This window comes from Palaemon carinicauda, chromosome 20, assembly GCF_036898095.1.
Source record: "Palaemon carinicauda isolate YSFRI2023 chromosome 20, ASM3689809v2, whole genome shotgun sequence".
In the NCBI taxonomy this organism is placed as follows: Eukaryota; Metazoa; Arthropoda; class Malacostraca; order Decapoda; family Palaemonidae; genus Palaemon; species Palaemon carinicauda.
Window position 1 is genome coordinate 35,186,240 of NC_090744.1, and position 12,776 is coordinate 35,199,015.

Sequence of the window (12,776 nt, forward strand, 5' to 3'; positions counted from 1 at the left end):
ATTTAAATATTTAGGAATGATATTCGTTATGAGAGTGTACTTTTAAAAGACATTTATGACAAAGTTACTTAAATACAAGTGATTCTATCGTGAAGGAAAGTGTACCATAGATTTAACAAATTCAATAACCGCTTTCGCAACATATTCAATCGGCATTTTCTTGCAAATGGTGTGCCTGTTTATTTGTTCTCGTAAGATTGAGATTAATCAAAAGGTACTAGAAGGGTTGGAAGACCCAGACCTACATGGCTGAGGACTATGAAGCATGAAGTAAGAGATAAAGAATGGAGATGTATTGATTTAAAAGCTTACGATAAAGACGACTGGCGAAATCTAACCGAGGCCCTTTGCGTCAATAGGCGTAGGAGGAGATGATGAATCTTTAGGTAAATTGATACTTTAAGCATTAAAAAAAATGGATCATAATATAATATCTTGATGTTTCCAGATATGGATTTTTTTAGTTAACAAATTATGTATGAAATAAAGTATTTTTGCTCTTTAGCAAATCAGACTGTTGCTTTCATTTTAATAGGTATCCCGTGGCCAAGTCGTTAGCATGGTTGTCTCTGATACAAGAGATCAAGGCTCAAATAAACGAGTATAAAAATGGTCGTCAAGGCTTAGAATCCTTTTCTTCCGTAAGGACAGCAAAGTTATACAAGTCCAAAATAAAATTAAAATACCAAGATAAAGAGAAAAAAAAACGTTTTTGCAACTTACAATAGGCTCAAAAGGTTTGATAAAATAGGCATGATAATGAGTTGCAATGAAACCCAAAAGTTAACATCACGAGAAGAGTAAGAAATGACTCTTGATAAAGGGAAAATATCCTTATCAATTGCGTTAGCAAACTTGAGACAAAATTTAGAATTAAGTAAAACATATAACTACATTTTATATTGTAAATCATTTTCTTTGCCCGGGTTTTAGAGGTGCTTCTGTCAACAAAGACAGATTCCTAACAAAACTCGAAGTATGATTGTAAGTAGGTTAAGGACGGTGGCTCCTCAACATCCGGATCTCAGTATTGATAATGTTTCTTTAGATTTTTATGACTTAATTAAAATTTTAGGTGTGATTCTCGACAGCAAATTTACTTTTGAGAAACACATTAGGTCTGTGTCTTCTTCGAAAGCAAAAAAAATTTGGCTTATTGAAAAAGTCTTACAAAATTTTCGTTAATCAATCTATTCTGAAGAAGTGTTTCAATTCTTTCATTCTTTCTTGTTTTGAGTATTGTTCTCCTGTCTGGTCTTCAGCTGCTGATTCTCATCTTAATTTGTTGGACAGAAACTTACGGTTTATTAAATTTCTTATTCCTGATCTAGATATTAATCTTTGGAACCGTCGTTCAATTAGTTCATTAAGCATGTTGCATAAGATTTTTCATAACTCTGACCATCCTTTACATTCAGATCTCCCTGGACAATTCTATCCTGTTCGTAATACTAGGCAGGTAGTTAATTCTAATAGCCAGGCCTTCTCAATCCTGAGGCTCAATACTACACATTATTCTAGAAGTTTTATTCCAGCTGTGACCAAGTTGTGGAATGATCTTCCTAATCGGGTAGTTGAATTAGTAGAACTTCAAAAGTTCAAAGTTGCAGCAAATGTTTATATGTTGACCAGGCTGACATAAGTCTTTTTATAGTTTATATATGACATATCTGTTTTGACGTTGTTACTTTTTTTAGAATGATTTATTGTTAATTTGTTCTTGTCATTTATTTCCTTATTTCCTTTCCTCACTGGGCTATTTTTTCCTATTGGAGCATTTGAGCTTATAGCATTTTGCTTTTCTAACTAGGGTTGTAGCTTGGCTAGTCATAATAATAATAATAATAATATGGGAAACCATGCCCGTCCACATCATGACTCCACAAAGAAACAACAATATGAAAACAACAACAACAGCACGAAAGCAACGTGGATCAAATAGCACAACAGACGGAGGAAAAAAAAATAACTATAGAGAAACTCGGCCTGGCTAACTAGCCACGAATAACAAGCCAATTTCCCTTTGAAGGAAAATGAATACTTGGCTGATAACCATCGGAAGTCAGGTGCCGAGGAATAAATCTCATTTCGCAGTCGACTGACCTTAACTTTATTGAATATGAGGAGCCTACTAACCCATTCTGCTGCCAGCAAAATAAACGCCTCAGTCTTCCACGACTGAGATATGAAGCAGAAGGAATTCCTTTCTGCGCAGTGAAAGATCGACTTCGGGAAATTTCGTCAACTAAGCGGTTTGCATATTTAACGGCCAAAGGACAGAATGTGTTAAATATGCACTGAAAACGGCAATGTATAATAAAAGACGAACTAGGGGGAAGATTAGGAAAATGTATGAAGCCGGTGTAATAAACCTATCAGCGGTTCAATATATGAGTGCTAAAATAATAAGGAAAATTAAGTTCCTTGGCATATTCTGGTTTAATCCCAATATTAAATATTTATCAAAAATTAAGAAAAAATCAGAAATATTTATATAAAATTAACTATAAATATACCGAAATGTGATACGATGAATACTAAACATTAAATTTTCGTGATTATGGGTATAAACTGCCTTTTTTCTGATTATCATAACATCATACACTTGCACTTTCTCAAATCTCTGGTAGAATCACCCAAAATTCAAGAAAAGGTTAAATACTTCTTAAGGAGTTCGAAGCATACTACTTACCCGACTTGTTTTTTTTCCTAACTCCTTCTGTCCTGAGCTAGAGAACAGCGTTCAGAGACACGTCTTATCTCTGTGTCAACATAAGTTCTCTTTTTGCATGTACTATTTTGGATGTTGATACTCATGGATAACAGGAGACGAGCTGCAAAATATTTTTCCTTCGACTACCTGATCTTACGTTTCACTTTCTAACTGAATTTGAGCGAAAATTAACTTTTCTTTTGCTCGTCTTTATCGTCAAGATCAAAATTATCTCTGCCTTTATGATCATGTATTCTTCATTTATTCCAGAGGCGAATATCCGCCCTCACTTCAATTTCAAAATCACTTAAAATCATTTAAAATAATAATAATAATAATAATAATAATAATAATAATAATAATAATAATAATGGTATGAGATTTCAAGTTGTAGTCTTGCTTCACACCCTAATAATAATAATAATAATAATAATAATAATAATAATAACAATATTAATAATAATAATAATAATAATAATAATAATAATAATAATAATAATAATAATAATAATAATAATAATCCTTTGAAAAAAAATCTTTTGAAAAATGAAAATATCTTCTCGAACTTCATTACAAAAACTCGGTAGCTGATACAAGTAAATACAAGAAGTTGAATTTAGCTCATGATACTTTTGAAATATCAAGAATCTGCAGCTAAAAGACTTGGTGATAGGGATGGTGGGAAATATATTGAATTCGATAAAAAACCCTCAACTTTGATCCAAAGTAAAATAAATGTAAATAAAATAATTTTTTTTAATAAAATATATAGTTTGAGAAACATGGGAGAACTCTTATCATCAATTTGTAGGGTATCGAAGTTGACATTTAAATGTCAGATTAACTTACTAAGAAAATATCACTAGGGTTTCTCGGTACCGTAAACATAATAGACAGATCTCTCTCTCTCTCTCTCTCTCTCTCTCTCTCTCTCTCTCTCTCTCTCTCTAATATATATAAATATATAATATATATATATATATATGATTTAAATGTAAAGACTAATGTGAAACTAAATGGGGTTGACTGCACTGAAATATATAAATATAATATATATACATATATATATATATATGTATATATATATATATATATATATATATACACTGTATATATATATATATATATATATATATTTATATATATATTCCCTATAATCTAGTCAAAACAATTCCGAATTATTCCAAACCCTTATATAAACAACCTTTCATAAAAGAACTAGGTGTTAAGAAACGCTCTACCACAAAGCATGTAAAACACGCTCAAACTCAAAGCAATTATGAAAAATTATTGACATACGAAGGGCCAACTCGCATACTGGAAAAAAATAAATGATAACAACTATAGTCCATTTCTTTTAGCTAGTCATATTTGCACCGACTCGCGGCGGTGCCCTTTTAGCTCGGAAAAGTTTCCTGATCGCTGATTGGTTGGACAAGATAATTCTAACCAATCAGCGACCAGGAAACTTTTCCGAGCTAAAAGGGCACCGTTGCGAGTCTGTGCAAATATGACTCGCTAAAAGAAATGGACTATAGACTAATCTAGTACATAAGACACTGAATATGTCATTAGAGAAGCTGACTAACATATTCGACGGTGAACTTTGATTCCATGGTAAAAAACATAATAATCCCCCATAACAGAAAATAGTTTATTAACAATATAATATAGCTTTAGGGAGACGTTAGATGAATGTATCTCGGAAAGGTTTTAAAAAACTAAACGCATCAAACATTATCATTGCTAAATATAATGTGCCAAGAAACCTTAACTTTAATGTCAAACTATTAACATGCACGATATTACATCCCCCCCCCCAAAAAAAAAAAAAAAAAAAAAAACTAAATATGTCAGGCAAAATCAGCTTTAATAGGAAATAAAATTAACATGCATGACATTAAATCAACTAAATATGTTATGCAACATAAGCGTTAATAACTAATAATGTCAACATACACGATATCAAATCAACATCACTGAAAAAAAACAAAATATCATTACTAAAAACGCTAGGTAAAATCAACTTTAATAAAACATTAAAATCAACCTGCACCATATCAAATCAAAATCCCTATACAGAAAGAAAAGGGAAAGAAAATTGGAACAACTTTCAACCTCAATTCGTTCTGGGCTGCCTAAAGGAAAGAGCCCGGGTCTTACACAAGGTAAGGCAATCTATACAGACAGACATACCTCAATACCTGATAAAATAAACATGCACGATAGTAAGTCAATATCCCTGTACAGAAAAAAAAAATTGAACGACCATTAAACTCAATATCTAGTAAAGTGTACATGTACCATATTAAATCAACATCCTTAAAAAAAAAAAAAAAAAAAAAAAAAAAAAAAAAAAAAAAAAAAAAAAAAAACCACACCACACACACACACACGACCGCAATAAATCAAAATCCTTAAGATAAAATTAAAATTAAAAAGACTCGGACGTTTAATTTATTCGCCGTCGATCCATCTCCAGTTCTGAAACATTTCTCTCAGGCCAAGGGAAGAGGTCCGTGCTCAAGTCTTGCCCATTATCATCTGGAGAATGTTATCTCCAGACACTACAAGAACCTTCAGATATTGACTATTTCAGCTCTCTCTCTCTCTCTCTCTCTCTCTCTCTCTCTCTCTCTCTCTCTCTCTCTCTCAGGTCCAGTTGGAAAAAGCGAGAAAAAGGTGTCAAGTACATATTCTAGCTGATTTAACAATTTAAAATAAATACTAAAATGATTAATTCAGTTCAGTGAGGTTAATGGTAACCTTAAAATTCCTAATAGTAACAGATCTGAATTTAGTGTATCATATGCACTGATGTGATTATATATATATATATATATATATATATATATATAGATATATATAATATATATATATATATATATATATACACACACACACACACACACAAAAGGCTAAATTTACTCCTAAATATTTGCACAGACAGCCTCTATAACATTTAACAACGCTTCCAGAAGTGTAAAATTACTGTCATATTATATATATATATATATATATATATATATATATATATCAAAAATGTGCCACAATGATGTAAGACGTGTATAAAAACTAGGTGTATATTTTTCTAGATATTACATAGAACTTTCAGAGCTTTTGTCCATCATCTATGGACTTGGTCACTAAAATATATCTATCTATCTATCTATCTATCTATATATATATATATATCATTATATGTACGGCCATTGCCCATTTATTTTTCTTACATGTTATAATATCCTCTAGGATAGTGTTCTTGGGCCATGACCTTTCATGATATATACGCATGATATGTCGTTTCATCTAAAAAAACCTGCTAGTTGCATATGCAGATGTTGCTACTCTATTCGCACCAATTCCATCGCCCGAATGGCTTCAACATCCAGATCACTGCATTGTTTTTATTTATTTAACTATATACAACTCTAAAATACAAGGTGTGATTCTTGACTGTAAATTTATTTTCGAGAAACACATTCGTCTGTTTCTTCTGCAATTGCACAAAATTCGGAGAATTGAGAGTGTCTTTTTTTTGGTGATCAATTATCCTTGAGAAATGTTTCAATTCCTTCTTTCTACATTCCATCGATTATCATTCTCTTATTTGCTCCTCACCTGCTAACTCTAATCTAAATTTATGATAGAAACTCGCGGTCTATTAAATTCTATTCCTGATCTGTGTCTTAATATCCGATACCGTCGCTCATTTAGTTCTTCATTTATGTTGCATAAGTTTGTTTTCATAATTCAGTTCATGCATTGCATACATATCTTCCCTGTATTAAATGTCAGGGGATGGTTTCCCCCTCCTGGTCACTAACAAAAGCATATAACAGCATCAATGATGATATTAGCCCCTAGGTTATAAGATTTACGTATTATTATTATTATTATTATTATATATTATATTATTATTATTATATATTATATTATTATTATTATATATTATATTATATTATTATTATTATTATTATTATTATTATTATTATTATTATTAGTCAAGCAACAACCCTAGTTGGAAAAGTAGGATGCGATAAGCTCAAGAGCTCCAACCGAAAAAAATTCCTCAGTGAGGAAAGAAAATTAAGAAAATAGAGAAACTACAAGATTAATACAGTAATGAATTAATATATCTTAAAAACCGTAACAACATTAAAATATATCTTTCCTATTTAAACTATGAAAAAAAACAAGGGAAAGATAAATAAATTAGAATAATGTGCTCGTGTGTTCCCTTGAGCAAGAGGTTGAAATAAATTTAAACAGATTGACGATCGGATATAACACCCGACACCTAAATATTTTTGAGTTCCTAGTAGTGTCCAGGGTGTATTTCAGTCAATTGTTCCGAAGATATAGTAAGGTGTTTATCTCTTGATGAGATTTTTCGTGAAGGGTGATTGGAGCTCATTCAAGAGGATATTGGTATTTATATATATATATATATATATATATATATATATATATATATATATATATATATATATATATATATACACACACATATATACATATATATATACATATATAAATATATATATATATATATATATATATATATATATATATATATATATATATATATATATATATATATATATACTAATTTACAATTCTATACATTATTGGGTAAATTATATCTTCATCTTTAAATGTAAAAGAAATGAAATCAGATGTTTACTTCATAAATCCTACGGATCAAAATTAAAACATTTTTTAAATTGTATTGATAGTAATCTCCCGATTAATACGAGAATGAAAGGAGTAATTTCTAAACATAGTATTAACGCTCCCTCAGTACAGAGCCTATGATTAATGTGATTCTTATGTTCGTTCGTGACGAAACTTCAGATTGTCTATTGAATGATGAAGTCTATGATCTTGTCCCCCCCCACACCCCCTCGAAAGCTCGGAAAATATCCGCACTTCTTTTCTCCATTCTTCATCTCCTACTTCACGCTTCATAGTCCTCAGCCATGTAGCTCTTGGTCTTCCAACTCTTCTAGTGCCTTGTGGAGCCCAGTTGAGAGTTTGGAGAACTAACCTCTATTGGAGAGTGAGAAGAGCATGCCTAAATCCTCTCCATCTACCCCTCACCATGATCTCATCCACATTTGGCACTCAATAGAAAATAATACGTATATGTTAGAGCATAACCTTAAATGCTTTATGGCACCTTTTACAGGGATTGTAAGAATAGCAATAACAACACATATGCTCTTTTGATTAGATTCTCCCAAAATGCTCACATTTTAGTGAAAGTGTGGTATATGAAGAGACGGCATTATGAAATGTTATATACATTCATAAAGAGCTCATCTTGCCCACGCCTGAAGGAGGTAGCAGTGATGATTATAAAATTTTAGGCTATATACACACTGTCGCTAGGGTTTAGGAGACCCTTCAGCACCTCTCAGTTTCACTGTGAAGGAAAGATTAAATGAGGCTGGACAGCGTGAAGGAAGAGAGGAATCAAGAACAGATGTTAAGTAAAAGACAAGAAAGTGGGTGCAGATGCGATGCAGAGACCGTTTAGTTACGCCTACAGTGTAATGTGTGAGGCATACTGACGGCTATACCCACTTTTGGTTGGAATGGGAGTGCTGTATGGATAGGAGGGAATTTTTTTATATTATTAAATTGTGCACGATATTTTACTCAAAATAATAAAATATTCATTATTACATTTATATGGAAAAAAAAACCTGCGTGTATATAACATCGTCGAAGAAATTTCGAACCCTGTTCAAATTTGGTGGGAAAATCAGATGACCAAGAGCTGTCAAGCCTACGGTCATCATGTCACGGTGTTGATTAACTATTATCTTTGTCTGATTGTTTATCAGAGAACCATTACATCGAATACCATTAATTTTGATCTATCGGAAACCAAGATATTTATATTCTTTATCCCTTTTTACTGATTTTGTCTTTGTTCTTTGTTCTTCCCTTAAACCAGATTCTATTTCTAATTTTTCGTTGTAATGAATGTGTGACATATTTTTATTTTTTATTATTCCCTATATAATAATTCCAGGGAAATATTGCTTTGTTTACTTTGAATATAAAGGATATTTGATTTTAATAAGATTTTGAAAAGACAGAAAAAACTTTTACAAAGAGATTCTCAGAATGAAATCTTATTTTAGTGTCCTATTGTTACTGAAATGTTAGATTAATAAAACAAATAAATTCTCCCGATAGAAAATTGATAGAGGGAGAATGACAAGTTATAGTGATGCGGGCTTGAAGGGAGTTGTTGATCTTCATATAATTTTTAAAAAGTTGTTTGTAAATATCTTAGCAAGATAATTATACTCATTTTTTTAATGAGGCGCATTTGCACTGACTCGCATCGGTGCCCCTTTAGCTCGGAAAAGTTTCCTGCAATCTGATAGGTTAGAATTATCTTGTCCAACCAATCAGCGATCAGGAAACTTTTCCGAGCTAAAAGGGCACCCATGCGAGTCGGTGTAAATCTGCCTCACTAAAAAGAATTGAACAAGCAAGTCGTCCCCCCACCCCCAAAACTACCTCCCTTTGACGTTGGTTAAGGTTGCATTTGATCAGGACCATAATTTGCATTTTATATTTCTACTACTACTACTACTACTACTACTACTACTACTACTACTACTACTACTACTACTACTACTACTTATGTGAAAGTGACTATTACGTTTGAGCACAAAATGTTTTAGTCTACAATTCATTCCTTAATTGTTATCAAAATCAAAATCAAAAACTATAGTAATTCAAAGGTAGCATAAATATTTTTAATTTTATTCTTTGGATTTATAGCGAGCACCATTACTTGTTTTCTCTCCTTTTGAGTTGAGAAAATCATGTTATAGTTTTACAATCATTACTAACAACAATAGCTTGATTTTCGTTAAAAAAAATAGACAATTAAAGAAATTATTTTCCTGTACCAATAAGTTAGTAGTTGGCGATGAAATAGAAGCTTTACTAATATTATTATCATCATCATTATCATTATTATAAAGTCTATCCCACCCTTACCAAGTGGAAAGTAGCCAATGAATTTTAGTTATGAACGGGGTTCTATAAAATCACTACACCTAGAATTCACAACAGCTGAAGGTGAACACTATGTTATTTATATATATATATATATATATATATATATATATATATATATATATATATATATATATATATATATATATATATATTACATAAATACGATAAATTGGCCACTAATGGAATATTCAAATTAAATCAGTAACAGAAAAATTGTCAAAATTATGGATGAATCTTAAATTCATACAAGTTTCTTAGAAAAAAGATTATCAGGGCACTAAATAAAGCATTCATTATAATACGAAAGATCACCATCAACAAATTTCAATCTAAAGTTTTCTATAAAAAAAAAAATTCCCTAATGAATAAAAACAGAAAAAAATCAAAACTGGAAAACTTTCTCCGAATAAAGTTTGTGAATTTCTCTCCGGGGGAATTTCACTAATACCAGATCCCAGGGCTCTTAAAGCCAAAAGAGAAAGATGAAAAAAAGGGGAGGGGGCGCTCCTGTCTGGCTTCGTATGGGTTTTGATTATAAGGTATCTTTTCATAATTCGTCTTCTTTTGCTCTGCATTAAGAAATCCAGTTTTCATTTATTGGATTGGATTTGTGACTTTTCTAGTACCCAGGAGGCCATTCAACGGGAGGTGTAATTGGGGGAAGCCTCGGCAGTTTTACTTTGAAGTAAGAGTTAAAAGATAAAAGACATGAAGCTGGGACGGTGGACTACTACTACTACTACTACTACAAACTACTACTACTACTACTAATCATTATTTTTATCATTATTATTATTATTATTATTATTATTATTATTGTTATTATTATTATTTTTATTGTTGTTGTTGTTGTTGTTGTTGTTGTTGTTGTTGTTGTTGTTGTTGTTGTTGTTGTTGTTGTTGTTGTTGTTGGTGGTGGTGGTGGTGGTGGTGGTGGTGGTGGTGGTGGTGGTGGCTAAACTACAGGCTTGGACCGAAAAGCATGATTCTTCAAGCCCAAGCCTCCACTCCAAAGGGGAAAAAATAGCCCAGCAAGGTAAGGAAGTAAGGAAATAAATAAACCAATAAAATTAACAAGTACGATACTAAATCAACATCACGAGCAAAAATGAAACAACAAATATCATCACTGCTAAATATGCCAAGCAATAGTAACTTTAGTAACAAATAAAATGAACACGCGCGATACTACGTCAACATCCCTAGAATATAAAGTAATCAAAATACATAAAAAGAATATTTTACTATTAGAAACAACGTTTATATAGAATTGTCATTTATAATTTAAGGAGAGATAAGTACATCAAACTTCAACATAAAAACATTCACTACAAATTTAAGTTCCCACGATTCCACCACCACATTATAAAGAATTCACACAAAACTGGTCACAGCTGCCATAGAACTTCTAGAATACTGTGTAGTGTTGAGCCATATGATGGAAAAGGCATTACAGTTAGAATTAACTGCGTATAAGATGGTACAGTCTGGGAAAAATGTCATGTAGCATGCATAAAGAATGAACGATGAAATTTAATAGACAGAACATTTTTGCCCAATAAATCAAGTTGCGAGTCAGCAGTTAAAGACCAGAAAGGAGAACAATACTCGAAAAGATGTAGAATGGAAGAATTAAAACATTTCTTTACGATAGATTGATCACCAAAAATATTATAAGACTGCTTAATAAGCCAATTATTTTTTAAGAAATAAAAACAAATACAGACCCAATTTGTTTCTCTACAGTAATTTTGCAATTAAGAATCACACCTAGAATTACAAAGTTGTATATAGTTAAAGAAACATTATCGATGCTGAAATCCAGATGTTGAGGAACCACTGTCCTCAGCCTACTAACAATAAAACTTTTAAGTTTGTTAGGGTTCAACTTCACACCCCATAATTTGCACTATGCACTAATTTTAGCTAGATAATTTTTAAGTGATTCAGAAACCCAATTTCTACATTTAGGATATGGAATTAATGCAAAAAGAATAGCATTATCTGCATATGCAACAAGCTTGCTTTCTAGGCCAAATCACATAGGCGTATATAGTATAAAAAGTAATGGGCCAAAAACACTACCCTGAGGAACAACAGAAACTACATTACTATACTCTGTATGGTGCTTATCAACAACTAATTTTTAGTTAAAAATTCAATGATGATGTTGAAAAAATACCAAGCTCCTCCAAATTGTTTGAGTTTGAAAATAAAGGCCTCATGATTAACACGGTCAAAGGTAGCACTTACAAGCCAATCATATGAAATTCCTTACCTCAATCAAGGGATTTCTGTACAACATTGGAGATTATAAGGTCATAACTTGCTACAAGGCCCTTCCAAATGCTAAATTGCAAACTAGGGAGGAGATAATTACCTTCGGCATACCTATTTAGACGTTTGGCCAAAAGACGTTCAATAATTTTAGATAATAAGGGAGTTATGGAAATTGGGTGGTATACAGCAGAGGTAGCGTTATCAAAAAAGCATTTAGGCTTCACAATACAGTAACATTAAAAATTCTGCAACAAGTGCAAGAAGAATCTATTTTCGCTAACTTGGGAAGAAGCTAAAAAGTGGGTACAACTAGAGGCCAAAGGAACGCTGCAAAGACTTGAGTAATACCTGAAGTTCACCACAAACAAAATTACCAAACTTGTTGAAAGTTTCTATTTGTAATCAAATAATGGAGAGGCAGTCAGGGCACGTGACATGAGGAACGCATGTAACTCTGACCTGAAAAATATAGAGAATGCTGTGTAAGGAAGAAGAGCATGGCTCTGCCCTATAGGAACCGATACACAGGCAAAAGGAAAAGAAAATATCAATCAAAATGTGCATATGTTTCTAAGAAGAAATCAAATGGGCTTTCCATAAAACTTCCAGAGAAATGAATGTTGATCGCTAATAAAGAGAATGGCTGAAAAGATGGTAAAATATAAATTTAATAACATCTAAACAAAACAAATAATAGCTATCCAATAAGTATATATTAAAGGTGATTACAGAA